Source organism: Gossypium hirsutum, chromosome D07, assembly GCF_007990345.1.
Source record: "Gossypium hirsutum isolate 1008001.06 chromosome D07, Gossypium_hirsutum_v2.1, whole genome shotgun sequence".
In the NCBI taxonomy this organism is placed as follows: Eukaryota; Viridiplantae; Streptophyta; class Magnoliopsida; order Malvales; family Malvaceae; genus Gossypium; species Gossypium hirsutum.
In genome coordinates this window covers 52660656-52680110 of record NC_053443.1, presented here as the reverse complement: position 1 = coordinate 52680110, position 19455 = coordinate 52660656, and the positions used below count along the sequence as shown (strand labels likewise).

At 33.7% G+C, this 19455-nt stretch overlaps 1 pseudogene; it reads right to left on the bottom strand.

Annotated features, from left to right (window-relative positions):
- Positions 1–5072: 5072 nt before the first annotated feature.
- The window catches only part of LOC107956247 (phenylalanine N-monooxygenase CYP79D16-like), a 31253-nt pseudogene continuing 16870 nt past the window's right edge, over positions 5073–19455 (bottom strand).

Sequence of the window (19455 nt, the reverse complement as noted above, 5' to 3'; positions counted from 1 at the left end):
TCCCTGATTTAGTGCTCCCGCCTAAGTTCAAGATGCCAGAGTTCAAAAAATATAACAAGACTAGTTGTCCTGAAGATCATATCACTATGTTCTGTCGAAGAATGACAGGATACGTTAATAAAGATCAACTGTTAATTCACTGCTTTCAGGACAGTCTAATCGGGTCTGCAGCCAAATGGTACAACCAACTAAGTCGTGCCAACATCCACTCATGGAAGGACTTGGCACGAGCTTTCATGAAACAATACAACCATGTAACAGACATGACGCCTGACAGAATCACACTGCAGAACATAGAAAAGAAGCAAAGTGAGAGCTTCAGGCAATATGCTCAAAGATGGAGAGAAGTGGCAACGCAAGTCCAACCCCCACTCCTGGAGAAAGAGATAACCATGCTTTTCATCAATACTTTGAAGGCTCCATTCATTAACCACATGTTGGGAAGTGCTACTATGAGCTTCTCAGATATGGTAATGTCTGGCGAGATGATTGAAAACGCCATAAGAAGTGGAAAGATAGACACGGGGGAAGGTGCTAAAAGATCAACCCTAAAGCATAAAGAAAATGAAGTGAGCAACCTGAGCTTGTATAATAAAGGGCATTCAAAATCGGTCACTGTGGGCCGGCCAAAGATAGTAGCAGCAAGCTATCAAGGCCCTTCGAAGCAAGAATCCAACTCGAGGCTGAACACAGAAAGACTCTAGTTCACACCTATCCCGGTGACGTATAAGGAGTTATATCAGAAATTGTTTGATGCACATGTAGTAGCTCCATTCTACTCAAAACCCATGCAACCTCCATACCCCAAGTGCTACGACGCAAATGCCAAATGCAAGTATCATGCAGGAACTACGAGACACTCGATTGAAAACTGCACTACATTTAAAAAGTTAGTTGAAGGTTCATTAATATGGGGATCGTAAAGTTTGATGATCCATCGGGACCTAATGTGGCAGGAAATCCGTTACCCAGTCATCCAGACCCAAGAGTAAATGTGATAGTCGAGAATGGAGGAAAAAGAACCAAAACCAATGTTGTAGAAGTAAAAACCCCACTGAAATGGGTTTTGAAACAAATGATGGACATGGGATTAATCATTCAGAATTTGAGGAAGAGACCAAAAGGGATGAGGAGCTATTGTGAGTTTCATGCTGAAGAAGGCCATGAAATCCAAGAGTGTGCTGAATTCAAAGCCTTGGTGCAAAGTCTAAAGGATAATAAAGAGTTGGAATTCTTTGAAGAAGTCAAAGGCCCGGAAGGAATATTGGAAATTTGAATGTTAACGCCGTATTTGAAGAAAGAGCTGGGGAGGATAATTTATAAGGCATCTGCCCTTAGCACACTTGGGAGTGTTTTGAACAATAGGACTGTGGAAGAGATCCCTGTATTTTTTAGAGCTAATTCGGAGTAATGTCCAAAACACACTTATTGCTCTAAGCCTAGGAGCAATAAGAATCCTTTTGTGAGATAGGCTTATGTTCAATATCTTTATTTCAATAAAAATCATCTTTGTTTCTCACTTCGAGCAAATATTCTTTTATTGTTTTCATTTCATTCATAATCATACTATACAGATAAATATTCTTATATTCTTTTATTCTTTGGATCTGGCTTCGTCCCTATAATAGGTTTCCAGATATCAATGATATGAGTGACACTGCTACTGACTCAGAATCTTCTTTTGAGTAAGATATGTGTCCAAATGAGCCTCAGGACTTTGAAGATAACTGAGACTATAGTTTATCCCCTGATTTGTTAAGGTTGGTAGAACAAGACCCTACCTTACAAAGAATCTATGGAAGTCATGGCCTTTCTCTATGCGGGGCACAGATGTCAGTGAGCCAATCTCACCAAAAACTTCTGACTGTCATCGATTCATCTGTGGCCATCTATTACTTTACTAGGTGGGTGGAAGCTGCTTCATATGCCATTGTCACGAAGGCAGCAGTTAGCAAATTCTTGAAAATCATATGTCAGTATAGAATGCCAAAAAAGGATCATATTAGACCATGTATTAAATTTGAACAACGGCACGACATTAGAAGTTTGCAGTCTGTTCAAGATTAACACCATGTCGCTCCAAAATGAACAGTATAGTGGAGGAAAAAAAAAGAAGGCAAAAAAGTAAAAAGCAGAAAAACAAAAACAAAAAATAAGAAAATAAAAAACAAAAAAACAAAAAACTCTACTAGGGCAGCTCATTTCTCATTAGTATATGGAATAGAGGCAGTTTTACCCATCGAAGTTGATATTCCAACCCTTCGATTCTTGTCAGAGCTGAAGTTGGATGAAGTAGAAATAATCCAGGCCCGATATGATCAGTTAAATTTGATTGATTAGAAAGGGTTGAAAGCTATCCGTCATGGTCAAACGTACCAAAAGCGAATGATGCGAGCTCACCAAAAAAAGTTTGCCCCAGAGAATTCCATGAGGGGGACCTGATATCAAATAAGATCATTCTCATACAAAAGGATTTCAAAAGAAAATGAATGCTAAACTGGGAAGGACCTTATATGGAATGCCTTATCTAGGAGAACGTCAGTATTGACCGAGACAGACGGCAAGAACCTGCCTAATCTTGAGAATTTTGATTCAAGCAATAAATAGTTCACTTGAAAAAAGAAACGAAAAAGAAAAGAAAAGAAAATGAGAGGAGAGGCCAAGGTGAAAATCCGCAAAGGGCGCCTTGAGACCAAAGGGGTTTTGAATTGAAAACCCAGGAATGGGTAGTTCAAATTTTGATTGAAGGTGGGGCATGTAGTAGTCTGTCTTCTCCAAATTAATAAGAAAGGAGAGATGCTACATCTTGGGGCATCAACAAAGTCTTCTAGGACTTCTAAACACATATCAAGTTCAAAAGGGTCCTCAAGAAGTTTGGGGCAGAGAAGCTCATACTACAATATCTGGGGCACCTGTTTCCATTTTATTCATTTTTTGTATTTTTGACAAAATACACCATCTTCATTAATTTATTCTCATTTTGTATTCTAGCAAAATTTGCTATCCCGATTGATTCATTCATTTCGAGCTTTGCTCTCAGCAAAATTTCATCTTGTCCATTTTGATAATCTTTTTCAAGCATTTTCCATTGAAATAACAATTACTGGACTGTTAATATTCAAGCAAAAGGAGTTTTGCGTATTATTCTGGAAGTTTCTAAATAATACAGGAACCTGAAACAGGACTATTGTTTAGAACAGACCAGGTTTAAAGGTTGAAATGTCTAAGAAGGGAGTCTAAATTAAGACTATCCCTTCGGATTTTGTTGTCCAAACATGGATTGAACAAAATGACAAAATGTCATGTTGGTGACAAAGCTTCAATGAACAAACAAGCAATGATCACCGGGTGATAAGAAGAGGTTTCTCAGAAGAGAAAGTTATACAATTGTGCATAAACATTTGGTACGACACCTTGAGAATGGTGTAGGAGACCAAAGAGATTCAGATCCTGTATCCCCGAATGGCAGTGGGAGAGGATTGAGAAAGAGCCAGATCTTATACTCAGCAGGAGGAAGAGGGTTCAAATTTTTATGTCCCTAAATTACAGTGGACTGAACCTTGAAGATTATAGTGGATTAAACTTTGAAGATTACAGTGAGGGAAGTCCGGTTAAACAAGAGAAGAGTGTTACCAGCTGAGCATGATAGCATTCTGACGTGTTGGCAATAAAGCCTTATTAAACAATGAGCAATACCAACTCGAACATTGAAGGATCATTTCTCACGACATTTCTGCATTCATGCAAATATCATTCATACACATCTAGTTAGGAGCATTTGATTCATTTTGATCATGGCATCCTAATCACTAGGCATAAGTAGGTCCATGAAATGGATTCAACAGGTCATGTTCCCCAGAGAACAGATCAATGAAGTTACCTTCCCTGGCAGTGCAATGGAGCAGATTGAAGCTACAATGGCGAATCTCACTTCCCTGGCAGTACAGTGGAGCAAATTAAATCTACGACGGTGAATCTTGCTTCCCTGATATTGCAATTTAAAAGATTGAAGCTGCAATGGCGAATCTTACTTTCCAGGCGATGCAGTGGATCAGATTGAAGCTACAACGACGAATCTTGTCCCCCGGCATTGCAATTTAAAAGAGATTGAAGCCACAACGGCAAATCTCACTTCCCTGGCAGTATAATGGAGCAGATTAAAGCTACGACGGCAAATCTTGCTTCCCTGATATTGCAATTTAAAAGAGATTGAAGCCACAACGGCAAATCTCACTTCCCTGGCAGTACAGTGGAGCAAATTAAAGCTACGATGGCGAATCTTGCTTTCCTGATATTGCAATTTAAAAGATTGAAGCCGCAACGGCGAATCTTACTTTCCTGGCGGTGTAGTGGAACAGATTGAAGCTACAACAACGAATCTTGCTTCCCCGACATTGCAGTTAATTAGACAGAAAAAAATCAATCCTATCTCCCTAAAGTTGCAGTGAAGCAGATTGAAACCATAAATCTTATCTCCCTAAGCAGTAGTGGAGCAGATCACATCAAGTCTTATCTCCCTAAGCAGTAGTGGAGCAGACAGAACCACAGATCTTATCTCCCTAAGCAGTAGTGGAGCATATCGCCTCAAGTCTTATCTCCCTAAGCAGTAGTGGAGCAGGTTGAAGATACAAGTCTTATCTCCCTGAAGTTACAGTAGAGTAGACTAAAACCAAATCTCATCCCCATGAAGTCGCAGCAGAGTAGATTGAAGCCATATCTCTTTAAAGATGCCGTGAAGTGGATCAAAGCAACAGGACACAGTGGATTGGACTAAGGCTACTTGAAGAAGAGAAGCACCCAAAAGTCAAGACTTGGTACGATCGGGCAAAATTAGCCCTTTTAAAGTCTTTGCTTCATTCTCGTTACACGAGAATAAGCAAAGAGGGGCAGCTGTAGGGCCCAATTTTGACCCGGGCCCAATACCAATATCAAATAAAACAAATTAAACCCAAACAACAACTCAAGCCCAAATCTAGCCTATGGCCCAAAACAAAAATAAACCCTAGCCCAACAAGCCCATAAACCTTAACAAGTTTTCAGCAAAAAAAAACCTAGGTGCGCCGCACCTAGGTCTATCTTCTGCCGCCCTTAGGCCTGCCTCCAGTAGCCTCGCACGCCGCCGCCGCCCGCTCACCTATCACCGGGCATTCACGTGTCTGACACCACCTGCAATAAACATGATAGAGCAAACAAATAGCAAATAGACAAAAAATAGATATTAAGAAGTTGCGTGGATCGGCTATAAAAGCCTAGAATATCACCCTTGTAGGCTTCTTCAATTTTCTTTGTAAAAAAAGCGCATCAGATAATCAAAAAGAGAATAAGGATTTTAAAGGTTGAAAAAAATCTAATCGTTTCTTTTCTTTTTGTTTCTCCGTTCTCTGTTTTCCTTTGTATTTTGTTTTGTTCATTTCTTTTACAAATCTTTTTAATAATAATAATGGAATAGAGAAAAGAGGAAGAAAATACCTGGGGCACCCCTGGGCCGTGTCATCGGAGGCCTCTCCGTTGCCGAAATCGACACTAAAAGGCGGGGCAAAAGGTCCTTCCTCTTGGTATTCGGGCCAAAAAAGCTCGGCCTCCAAACGGGGTTTGGGCCTTTATACACTCTTTAAACGGCGTCGTTTAGGGCTTGCCACCATAGCCCTAAAACGATGTTGTTTTGCCTTTGGGCCAGCGCATGCGACCCGACCCAGTAGCAGATCCGCGTGTTTTTGCTTGAAGGGGCTAATTGCACGTTTAGCCCCTCCGCTTTCATAGCATAATGCAATCTGATTTTTTTCCTTTTTGATTTTGGCCACGAATTTTAGCTGCCTATTCAATTCGGTCCTTGGACCATGCGCAGCTCCCCCGGTTAAATGCCGCGTTTTAGGGCCGGGGAATATTTCCCGATAAGTCTCTCACGCTTTAGGCGCGTCCCAATTCAGTCTCGAACCACACTCTTTTATTTATTTGCGATTTAAACCCTGAATTTTGGGCCCGATTTCAATTTCATCCTTATTCCATTTAATTAATTTATTATTCTTTATTTATTTTAAGTTTTACATATATTATTTATTTTAAATGTTCCACCTAATATTTATTTAAACTTTTTATTTACATTATTTGCTTTTTAAACCACCATATATATATTGTCCTTTAACCTTTTTTAATTTTTTTATCTTTTATTTTATAATAAAGAAAAAGATATTGTTTTGTGTCTTTTTGTTTATTTATTTTATTTATTCATTTTAAACTATGTTAGTATTATTCATTCTTGGTTTCATATATTGTTTGTTTGGAGTATTTTTATCATTCATTTCGAATTGATCTCATAAATTACTTGTTTTAGACTTTAGTTATAAAGTTGTCTTCTATTATTTCGTTTCGTTTACTTGGATTATTAACATTGATGTATTAAAATGATGTATGTGATGTAATCGATTTATTCGTTTATTTGTTTGTTTGTTTGTTTGTTTATTCAATTATTTTGTTTCGTTTATTTGTTTATTAAAATGTGGTGTGGTACGTTATAATTTGTTTATTTGCTTTCGTATTATTGTCAATCATTAACATAACATTTTGCTCATAAATTATTATTCATGTTTTATATCATCGTTAGCCACGTATGATCCTTCCACGTATGATCCTTTCAAAGTTTTCCAACGATTTCTTTTAAGGAATAATCAAAAACACGCGTATTATTTTTAGATATTTCATCGACTTTCACCCATTCTTCAAAGGGATAATTTTAAAATAAGGCAATATTTTGCGTTTGGAAAATCAAGAAAACATGCCCTAACGTGCTGGGTTTCGATTTTTCGTTCGACCAAATGGCCAAATATCCTTTTAAACTTTCAAAATAATAAAGGCAATATTCTGTATTTGGAAATTAGGGAAAGTCGTGCCCTAACTTACTGGGTTTCGATTTTTCTCGCATTGAATCTAAATAATCGAATATCCTTTTAAAATTGAAAAAAATGAGGTTTAAAGAAAATAAAATGCAAGCTTACTCTAAAAAATACGAGGTGCCGTGTCCTAACTTACTGGATGTGACATCTTGTTACTTCGAGATAAGGAGGCATTTTCCATTTTGATTTATTCAAGTAATTTTAAAAATAACACAATATAAAGAGGGATCGTATTTTTTAAATTCTTTTCGAGTTTTTAATTTTCGACATCAAGACATTAAGTAATCAACTAGGTACCAATTTTGGGCGTTACGAGGGTGCTAATCCTTCCTCGTACGTAACCGACTTCCGAACCTATTTCTTTGATTTTCGCAGACCAAATGCATTGTTTTAATAAATCTAAATCGTTTATTAAAAACAACCGTTTTACGAGGTGACCCGATCACACCTCATCAAAAAAGATTGGTGGCGACTCCTGTTTTCGTTTTTATTTTCAAAATCCAAGTCGACCCCGTTTTAACAAAAAAATGGTGTCAACATGTTTATTTTAAACCAATTTTTATTAAATTTACTTCTTTTAAAATTTACTAGTCTACCTTACCTACTCTATTTTTTATGTATGCTAGTATATATGTATCATTACTATTATATTTTTATATACATTATCCATGTTAAACTAATAAATGTATATTGTTTATTTCAAATACTAATTATTCAATATTTTTCGAGTCTGTTTTGAAGTCATGTATGTAACTTATTTTAAAACTTTTATATATAGGATATATTGATTATAATTTTTCTTTTCATTATCTTGGTGTATCTTTTAGAAAATTGTTAATTAATTTATTTGATGTTTAATTGTTAATATTGATATTTGCATAATAGAATTAAAATTATTGTTGCTATTCTTGTTAACATTTATCTATTGCTTGTTCATTATTTCTTAGTGTGTGTTTGGATTACCAATTATCTTTTACTTTACACGTTACTATTCATCACGCTACATTTGTTTTAAAAAATTTTGTTTCATTAAAGCATTAAAATCATCTTGTTTCGTAAATTTTTAAAATACTCAGTATTCACGATTCTCGAGAAGATTGTGCCCTAACTTACTGGGATTCAATTTTTTTTGATGAATTAAGATAGACAAGTATTTCTTTTGCAATAAAACTATACAAATTTTAAATAAAAGTTTTTTGGGATTTCAAAATGTTGGATCCTAACTCACTGGATATGACATTTTGCTACCTCGAATTAAGAATTTTTAAAAATAAAGGCAATATTCGATATTTAAGAAATTTGGGAAATTGAACCCTAATTTACTGGGTTTTAATTTTTCATTTGGTCCAAATAACCAGATATCCTTCTCAAAATGCATAGGTTTTAAAAAGTCAAAAGATAAACTTAATTTTGAATATTAAAAATGTTGCGTCCCAACTCACTGGGTGTGACATTTTATTTCTTTGAAATAAGAGTGTTTTATTATTTAATTCAATTTATTCAAGTCAAAAGGATCGTATTTTAAAATCTTTTCAAAATTTTGACACTAAGATATTAAACAATCAATTCGGTACCAATTTTGGGCGTTACGAGGGTGCTAACCCTTCCTCGTGTGTAACCGATTCCTGAACCTATTTTTTTTAAATTCGTAGACCCAAAATCGTTTTCAAGGTGATCCGATCACACCTCAATAAAAGATCGATGGCGACTCCAATTTTCGTTTTTTGAAGTCGACAACTAAATTTTTGTTTTCAAAAAGTGGTTTCAACAATATTTATAGGAAACCTAAAATGTTGTATTATAGTTTGATTAAGAAATTTTAGCATTTAGTTAGGTAATTAAGTAAAAAGGACTAAAGTGTAAAAGTTGTAAAATTTTGTGGTTATTAGTTAAAAGTATTAAATGGTTAAAGTAATTAGAATCTATGGACTTAAATGGTAATTATACCATGAAGATAATTAATGGACGATTATGGGCTTGAAATGGTTAAAATTGATGTTAATTAGTAAGTGTAATAAGTAAATAAATAATGAAATAATAACAAATGAAGAAAAAAGGCAATTATCGTCATCTTTGTTAGTTTGCCGAAAATTAAAGAAGAAAAACATCCATATTTTAAGCTTCAACATTTGGTTGGAGTGCTTGCATGTAAGTGATTTTCAATTCCTTTTTTAGTAAATTTTATGTTTTTTAGATCGTTGTATCTATATCCTGCAAACCCGAGTGTTAATTCATTGAATTTATGAGACTTTTGAAGTTGTATAATGGTTTTGTGAGCTTGACATTTAAACAATATTAATTTGTGAAGTAGTTGCTTGTGATTTTGATGATTAGAGATTTAAATGTTACAATTGTAAAAGTTCATAGAATTTTGTCAAATTATGAAAATTATGAGTTGATATAGAATTATAGAAATTTTTGGTTAGATGAGAATTTGGCTTATGAATGTTAATTGATTAAATTTTGAGGAAAGGATTAAATTGTATAAAAGTTAATTGTTGGGGGTAAATGCGAAAAAAATTAAAATTTAAGAGTGAAAGGTTTGAATCTAAGTAACGTATGGTGTTGAATTAGTTAATTGAACTAATTTATTATGTTTAGATCAAATATTAAAATAATAAAAAATTAAACTCTTTAATCTAGTGATATTTAAAAATATCAAAAGATAAAATATTAAAAAATAAAATATTTTCTTAATGAAAAATTAAAAGTATTATTGTTATAAATACATCTAAAAGTTTTCAATAGTTTTTTTTAAACAAATTTTTACCACAATTTGACTTCCAGATTTAATTTTGCACTTAATAAAAAATTAAATAATAAATTTAAAACTAGTGGCATTTGATTCAAGAATCACTACACCAAATTAAGGTTTTAGAGGCATTTTTAGTGGCATTTGAATCGAAAATGTCGCAAATATATACCATTATAGTGATGTTTTCCTATAAACGCTGCAAAAGGTTAGGCAATAGCGGCGTTTTCCCATGAACGCCGCAAAAAGTAAGGCAATAGCGGCATTTTTCCCATAAACGCCACAAAAGGTATGGCAATAGCGGTGTTTTTTTCATAAATGCCACGAATTTATTTACTTTTTATTGAAACAACGTCGTTTTCACAAAGAAATCAAAGATCCTTTTTCTTCTTCGATATCATCTCCAACGAGTTACCTGCTTTCTTTCTCAGTTCGTTGATCCCTTTTCTTTCTTTCTCATGTTTTTCCTTTCTCAGTCTGCTTTCTTTCTTCAATAGCCTTTTTCTTTGCTCTATATCATCTCCCATCTACATTATTTGATTTCTTGAAACCCTAAACATCTACTATGCCTCCCTTTCCTTAGAGTCAGTAATCGAGCAACCGATGCCTAGCTACTTTACCCATCAGCCAACTCACTCGCCAGCCTCCATGAGTCTTAGGAAAATTTATCTTTTTTCTTTCTTTTTTCCATTCTACATTTTTGTTATTTCCGTTTGTTTCTCGAGAAAAATTAAAAAAAAAAAGTCGAACGTTTTTAGTTCACTTATTTAGTTTCTTGTGGAACAAGCATATGTGGTGACAACTTTGGTGTAATTGGTTTTTAGTTCACTTATTTAGTTTCTTATGTGATTAAAATAGTGATATATAGATATGTTTGTGAATTTTTTTATTGTTTCGTTAGTCCTGTATTTATTTTGTTTATTTTCTTGATTTGATTTCTTGGTGGACAATCATTTTTTATTTTTTTTAATTTTTACCTACCAAAACTCGGATAGGCTTTTATGTTATTAGGGGCTTCCCATGTATAAATATTTGCTTTACAATGGTGTTTAGTCCATATCAGTGTAGACAATCATTTTCCCTTATTTACTTTTTTCTTCTTCATGAAAAAAAAATTGAATTGTAGAAGAGAAGGAGAAATAAAACTTTCAATTGATGCAAGTGTGAATAGAGAAGGTCATACAAAAACAATTTTAACAACCCAATACTTGAATCTTTAAATTAGTTCAATGATTATTTTATAATTTTTTAGAACCAATTACCAAAACTTCTACTTATTCATATCTTAATGACTTTCGGTATAGTTTACCCATTTTTATTAATGAAAAAACAATACATAAGAAGGTGCGTAAGTGACTACATCCCATACCAACACCGAAATAAGCTACAACAGGAAATGCATATTATGGATAAAAACAATTTCATTAGAACCAAGCCACAAGCAGGTCTCCCTTGTCAAACCCAATCTTCGTCAAGGAGTTAATCACTGTATTTCAATTTCAGTCTGACAAGAGTAGACATGGGGTGGCAATTATGACTTTTGCAACAGCAAGCAGTGGTTTAGCCAGAAAGGGAACTCCCCTTCCTTGACATAGATCAATAGTTTCAAGGTTAGTTGGGATGTTCCGATTGAATCCTTGCAATAGCCTCGCAAACATCATGATAGTCATTAAGCTTCCAAGAAGCACTCCGGGGCACCCTTCCTTCCTCTACTGAATGTAAACAACCGCAAATCTGGCCCTGCAAGCACCACTTTGCCTTTATTACAGTCCTGGAGGTGATGTTCTAGCTTGAACTCTCATGGCTCGTCCCAAACTTTAGGGTTTCAACCAAGCCCAACCTGACTAAAGGTTAGCTTAGAAATGCTTTTGAAAAGTAAAAAAAAATGTCATAGAAAAATGCTTTTGAAAAGTTTAGTTTAAGATTGAAGTGTTTAACATTGTTGTCAAAAAGTGCTTTTGAGAAATAAAATGATCATTTTAGACATTTTATTATCAAGTAACAAATATGCATTTAAATAATGTTCAAATTAATTAATATTATTAGATTTTAGTAAGAATATAACAAATAATTTATTATAACTTGTTTTAATATATTAATATTTGGAATATAAATTTAATTAGAATATATAAATTATATTTTAAATATTTAAATAAAACCAGTAAATATTTGTAATTAGATATTAACACAATTGTATTATTTTTAAAAAATATTTTTTTTATTTTTAATTAATGATTTTAACATATTTATAATTAAGCATCAAGAAAAAAAAACAAAAGTATTATGTTGTTAGAGGGATAAAAAAGTAACTAAGTATCAAAAGTGCTTTTGAGGTAGGAAAAATTAAAAATTTTAACTTCTCTTTTTTAAAAATACTTTTCAAAAGTGCTTTTAGAAAATTAAAAATTTCAATAAAAAATAATTTATTTAGGAAAGCTTTTCTAAAAAAAAAAGTATTTTCCAAGTCAAAATAATTAAAAAACCCTAACTATCACATGGTTACCCTTAGGGATGAAGTAGTGACCCACTGTCGTATCAGTCACGGACACGTGAGGAGGGCTAAATGGTACAATGGGATGGAGTCTAAAGGCTTCTCTGGCGCATGCCTTAATACGGTTAAGTTGTGGGAAATCGGATTCTTGTACTAACCTATCTTTTCCAACCACATTATCTAATTCTTCTTTAGCCTTTTTTAGCATTTTTGGATTATTCAACATCTCTGCAAATGCTCATGCTAAGACATTTGACGAATTATCCACTGCTGCAATCATAATTTCCTGAAAATTAAGTTGAAAAAAAAGAGATTATCAATATATAGGGGTGATTTTTTATGATAACACGTGTATGTTATGTTATTTTCATGTCTTAGTAATCCATTTTTAATAAAGTTTAACATGTTGGTGGCTTATATTTTGTTCAGAACAATTAGAGAAAAGGAAATGTTGGATATTTGATGAAGGAATGTATTGAGATAGAAAGTAATACAACATAGAAGTATATGGATTATAAAATTTTAATTTTTTATTGTCTTATATCAGTTTACATGAAGATCTATATTTAAATAAGCATAAAATAATAATAAAATATTATAACATGACAAATCTTGGAACTTGATTAATTAAACTTATTTCTTCATTGGTTAATTTCAATTTAACCAACAACTGAAAATATTTTATAAATAATTATTACTGTTTCACTGTAAGTTGGCTACTTGCAAAATAAAGAGTTCACAGATTTGGGTTACCCTGACAGAGCTCGCACCTTTAGTGATCTCACAGATTTGGTGAGATTTTACTATTAGAGAGCTCGCGAATTTGGGGACCTCGTAGGTTTTGGTGAGCTTGCAATTTTGTAAAGTTCGCACATTTGATGAGCTCACAGTTTTGTAGAGCTTATAATCTTAATGAGCTTGCAATTGTGCAAATTGAGTTCCCCGATGCATCTATTGTCATTCTGCAATAGGAAAGATGCACATTAACTTCTGCTTTGATCTCGTTCGCTGACAGTAGTGGGGCATCATCATCATCAGTCAAAGAAACCAAAACATCAAGCAAGTCTTGAGGTTCATGTTTATTGCCAACTCTCCATTGTTGAATCCTGCCATCAATAATGGGATTTTTATATTTCTCTAGAACACTAGTTGTGTCCTCCACGATTTTCTCATGCCCTTACAGGTTGAGGTATCTCAAAAATGGCAAGTAATCGGATATACAAAAGGAATAAATATGAATGACACAAGCGAAAATGACGTCGACGTATTCTTCTTCCTCAAAACCAGGTCCACCATCTGCTTTCCCTTCTCCCAAGTATCTTCGATTAAAGATCAACTTCCTCGACACATTGCAACAATTGTGTTGGGCAACCAGTCTTAAGTCTACAAGGCCGCCTTCATCACCATTTTTCCATTGGTTAAGTATGTAACGCACGAGGTCATCAGCTTCTTCAAATCTTTTCTCATGAAGCCATCGATGTCTTTTGTAACACCCCAAACCCAGCCTGGACATTATGGTCGAATCTGACGATGTCACATGATAGTGTGTTTGAAAACTAATGCCCGTGTTAAAAATTCATAACTTTGCTTAAAACATTTTCCATTTAGATCTCGTCGTTATCTTTTATTAATCTTAAAATAGTGATTTTCTGTTCAGTCGTTAGTTTACAAAATATTGTACATTGCAGTAGCTTTTTAAAACAGTTTGCATATTTGTGCGTATTTTGTTAAAATGTTTGATTGGTTTTGACAACTCGATTATCTCTACTACTAGCAGTTGTAAGTCAAAACAATATAAAAACCCCAATTTAAAAGTAAAAATCCAAAGAGGCCATTATTACAGTAAAATACCCCCAAAATAAAAGTAAAATTATTATTAAGTACTAAGTCGAATAAAATAGGTCGTCTGGCCACCTCTGAGTCCTCTGTCGCACTGAACCGCCTATATCTGGGGATTACATGTACAAATTAAACAGAAGGGGTGAGTTTACGTAATATCAATATGTAATTCCCCATGCAAACAAACAGACAATAACGGATAATCTCAGTTTGGACCTAAGCCCATTTCAGTATCAGTAAGCATTAGGGCCTTGACCCATTACAGTACAGTAACAATGACAGTTATGCAGTTATAAAATCCTACCCAACCAGCCTTTACACTATATCTTCGTCCAACCCTACACTCCATGTGAGGATATAATCAACCCACCCAACCCTACACTCCAAGTAGTACCGAATGCGGCACTAGACAGTAGTTGCAGCTGAGTTACCAGTAAGTTAGGCTAAAAACCTTTCAGTACATTTCCTCCAATCAATATCAATCCCTAACCCAATGCAGTGCATCATACAATCATGTCACGGTATCATGCATAATCAGAATAGTATATATATCATACTTAACATACAGACATACATATCTATCTCATATAGGCATATAACAATCTTTCAATCATTTCAGTCAATTAGGGGTCTAGGTAACCTTATCGACCATTCAGTAGGTTCACAGTCGACTTGGGCGACCCATGCAACCTTAGTAGTCAAACAGTGAAAATGGGCTCACAGGCCTATGTTGCATGCCCATGTGGGCCCACACGCTCGTGTAGCCCACATGGCTCAAAATGGCCTTGGCCGTGTGGATCACACGGCCTGGCCCAAAATTCCAACACACCTGTGTGGTTCACCCGTGTGGGGCTCACACCCCCGTGTAGCCCACATGGCCCAATTCGACTCGACCCATGAATTGGTCACGGCCAGCCTTGTCGATCACACGCCCATGTTCGATCACACGGCCTACCACACGACGGCCGCATGCCGGTGTGGCGACGACAATCACTTCTTTTCGACTTTTTACCGATTTATGCTTCCAAAGTTGTGTTTACACATCTGTATTACTTCCGACATGTAAACATTCCCAAGCGCATCAAAGCCTAAAAAAATCATTGTACACAACCTCGATTACCCATTAAAAGATTTAAAACTAACTAATTCATCGATTAAGGAATTTCCCAAAACTTGACTTACCGCTGACAGAGGACCTTTCTAACCACTTCTCAATCCAAGAACGAACTTACTGCTCCACGACCTTCGCCTAAACCATCAATTCCAGAGAAAACTTTAGATTCTCAGTCACATGACATACAAATACGAGAGAAGGAAAAGAATTACCTATCGAAACCGCACCAACGCAAGGCTTGTTGCAAGAAGGGAACGATAATTACAATAAAACGGAAAAAGAAAAAGAATAGGGAGGATTCAAGGAGAATATTGACAAGAATGAAAGAAAAACAAAAACAAGGCCGAAGAGGAAGAACAGAGAATTTCGGCAATGTGCAAGATGAAACTGAAAAAAATCAGAATTTTAGATTTGGGGAGAGAAAAACAAATTTTCAAAAAGAGAAAAAATTTGAACTAAATTAGATAACCCCTCAATCTGCTCCCACACTCCCCCATTACAACTCAAACACCCTAAAATCATCCACCACTCTCTCTCCCTATCCAAAATCCCTTATTATCTCCATCAACCTCTCCACTATCAGAATTTTAGTCCATCACAAACTCACACAAACTGCACAGACAGCAAAATAAAACCCCTTGTTTGCACAGAAATTCGAACTCAAGACCCTCAGCACATTGACACTCCACTTAACCACCAAACTAGCAAGCCCATTATGATATAAATTTACAAACTTCAAAATATAAGCCTATTGAACCCAGTTAAGGCTTTATTCATAAAAATACCAAATATTTTCCCCAAATAAGGCTTGAACTTAGGACCTCCCAAACACTCCCAGAATACATAACCACTAAAACTGACAACTATTTGTGTCACAAAAACACAAAAATAAATATAAGAGATTTTTGGGGCGTTACATCTTTCCTGTGAAAGCATCTCCCTAACCATAACTCTCTTTATTTTTCTCCACTGATCTCCTAAGGGTGAAAAAATAGTAGTTAAGTGCCCTTTTTAGAGGACATCAGTGGCCATGGTAAAGGGTCTTGAAGCAAAACTAGCATCCTGTTTTCTCAAGAATTGGAGACTGATTTCAGTACAAGTGACGAGAACCTTATGAACGTTTCCTAGACGAATACAAGCAATTTCGGTGTTCATTTCTTTCATGACACTGAATCTAATGAGACACCGAAGTTTTCTTCTTGTTTATGATTAATTCAGGGAGGTTTCCCACAATAGGCCAAGGTTTAGGGCCTAGCGGAAGATCGGGCTACTTAGGTTTTTGGGCATTGCGCTGCCATTGAAGCTTAAAGAGGTAACACAAAGCAATAGTGATGAAAACAAGTAAGGTGGAGAAGCTTAGCATTGTTGTAAAAGGAGCATTGAACATAGAGTAACAGATTTCCATGGTAATTTGAAAATAAAGACCAAAGAGGATATCCATATTAGATTTCCCTCGCAATATATATACACATATATGGATATAATTGTCTTATTTATATGTAACATGATTAAAACTTTTATTAAATACTCATGAGAATTTAAATCATGTTAATTTCATCTTTACCCTTAATATTGTATAAGAAAAAAGCTTATATAATAATTATTCATAAAAGTGTAGAGGAAGCAAGCATTGTACTCGTAAAGCATGAAATTCACTAGTCTCTTTATTTTATTTTTGTCTACAAATTATTTTTATTTAGTTGAAATTTAATACATTGTCTACATAAACATATGATTTATATTTAAGTTACTTCAAATGTATGCTTTTGCAAATAAAAAATTGATTAATTGAATTTATTTGTGAGATATTTTAATAAGGTGTCAATGTTTTTTAATCAAATGCCATTATCTTTTATGGTTAATTAAAGGTACGTTATATATAAACTCTTGAACAAAATATACAAAATATATACTAATGTAATATAAGTTCTCCCTAAAAAAGAAATTGTATATATGAGTTAGATTTAGACATTGTTGGCCGAAAAAAAATAATTAAAAATTAATATTATATTATTCTTTATCAAATAATTTAAATACATTTAATAAATAATTTTAAATTGTACAAATATATTTTATAATTTAAATTCAATACTTATTCTTTTTAATATATAAATTTTCAGTTCAAACAGAACATTAAAAATCTTGGTCTTAACTTAAAAGGAATAATTTTTTTATTATAACTTGAAGAATAATTAATTGAGAAATAAGTAATTAGAACAAATCTAGAATAACCAAATATTAACAAATTATGATATGAGATCAGGTTATGTGATGTTATATGTAAGCTTTAATTTTTCCTCTTCTTGAAAAATAGTAAACACTGTCCTCATAATGTTTCCAACCCCTTCTTAGTAAACAAAGATATCGGCATAATAAAACAACTATGAAATTATATATAATGAAAGACTGATCAGCTTAACTTTCATATAAAATTAATCAAACACTTAAAGAATTAGTATAGATTTAAATCCAGAAGTTCCTTATAGAACAAAATTAGTTGTTTGTTGTCTACACAACAAAAATAACAATTAATCAATGAAATTTTATAAGCACAACGCCGTTCTTTGCCCCCTCTAGTGTCGCCTGCTTATGTTATTGGTGAAAAAAAATATAATAAACTTATAGAAAGATTATATGAAAATTAAATGTGATTTTAATTAAAATTATAAAATTGAAATAGTGAAATTCATGATATATATTAGATTTACCAAAATAAAAAATAATATTAATATTCAAACTAATATTTATTACTCTATAAAACAAATCAAATACATCAACTCACGTAGTAATATTTATTGTTAAATGAAGTTGTAGTTGATAATGTTTTTTACCAAAAAAATACTTGATTCTTAACCAAAGAAAAAAAGGAAAATTCAGATTTTAATAATAATTTCACATTTAAAGAATTTACTAATAATTGTTCTGTTCACATTCTTTGAAAAAAGCAATAATTCTAATTTGAATATCTGTAACATCTACTTTTTGACTATGTCTTCTTTTCTTAACATGTATGAAACTGACTATTTCTTCTTAATTTGCAAACAAATTGATAGTTGTAATTTCGTAACAAGTTTGAAACTAGTCAATAAAATTTTATAAACAACAACTTGACAATTTGATATTTATTAAACACTTGTATCTATCATATATTTGTCATTTTATATGTAACAAATTTTTTTATACAATATTAAAATATAGGATGGGATCACCTGATTTGAACTAATGTCTAACCAATATTTAACTAAAGCTTCAACCATCAGACCAAAATGACAACTTAATTCTAGAGAAAATTCCCCTTATTAAAATATGCACATATTTATTAAATGACATATTTTATTTTTTCATTGGAATTGAATGTTTTCAAAAATTGGGTCTTTTGAATCACTTTTAACTTTAGTTCGTGTCTCAGAAATGATGTGCTTGTGTGATTTAATGCAGGAAGTGAGGTCATCAACCATTTGTTGCCTAAAACCTACAGGGATGATCTTGGTTCTTGTAAAAGTTGGGCATTTCATCGATTTCCTGAATAGGTTCTTCTTCAAGATATTCCTCCTCCACATCATCAAATTGCTCCCTAGGCTCACCATGTTTTCTCTTAAGCAATTTGTGAGAGAATTTCAATTCAACAACTGTTCTCTCACCTTGCTCAGTGGCTCAAACCTACCCATGAATATACTTTAAGAGAACCTGGTAGATGAGGGAAGGAAATGACAGAAGACACCTTTTGTGGACTCTTTCAGCGTGTTTTAAAATTTCTTCATAAACCATGAGTCTTACGTCAAATTCTACCTTTTCAACTACCTTTCTAAGTAGAGCAACAACCTTCTTGCTTATTTCATCTCTCTGACTATTGGGAAGCCAATTTCTAGGGGCAATGACATAGAAAGCAACATAAGTTGTAGACAAAGAAGAGGCATGAATGTTACCTTCGGCAAGCCAAAAAAATTAACATTATTTGTGATGATTGTAGCAATTTGATTTAGGGATTCGTCCAACTTTACCATATTCTAGAAAGAATAGCTCATCACTTTCCTTATTGCCTCAAGGCTAGTTTTTGGGTGATAAAAATGGCTTGAAAATGACCTATTTGTCATCCACACGGCTAGAGACATAGGCGTGTGTCTCGGCCGTATGTGACACATGGCTAGGCAACACGGTCGTGTGTCTCCTGTAACTTATTTGAAAATGAAGACCAAGGAAGATACTCATAATAGATTTCCCTAGTAATATATATATACACATATACATATATCCAATTATTCATATGGAGGCTTCGACGAATTTAAGTGAAGTAAAATATACAAGAGACAACTTACAGCGATATAATTATTACCTTTATAATCTTTTTTTATGAAATAATAACAATTAT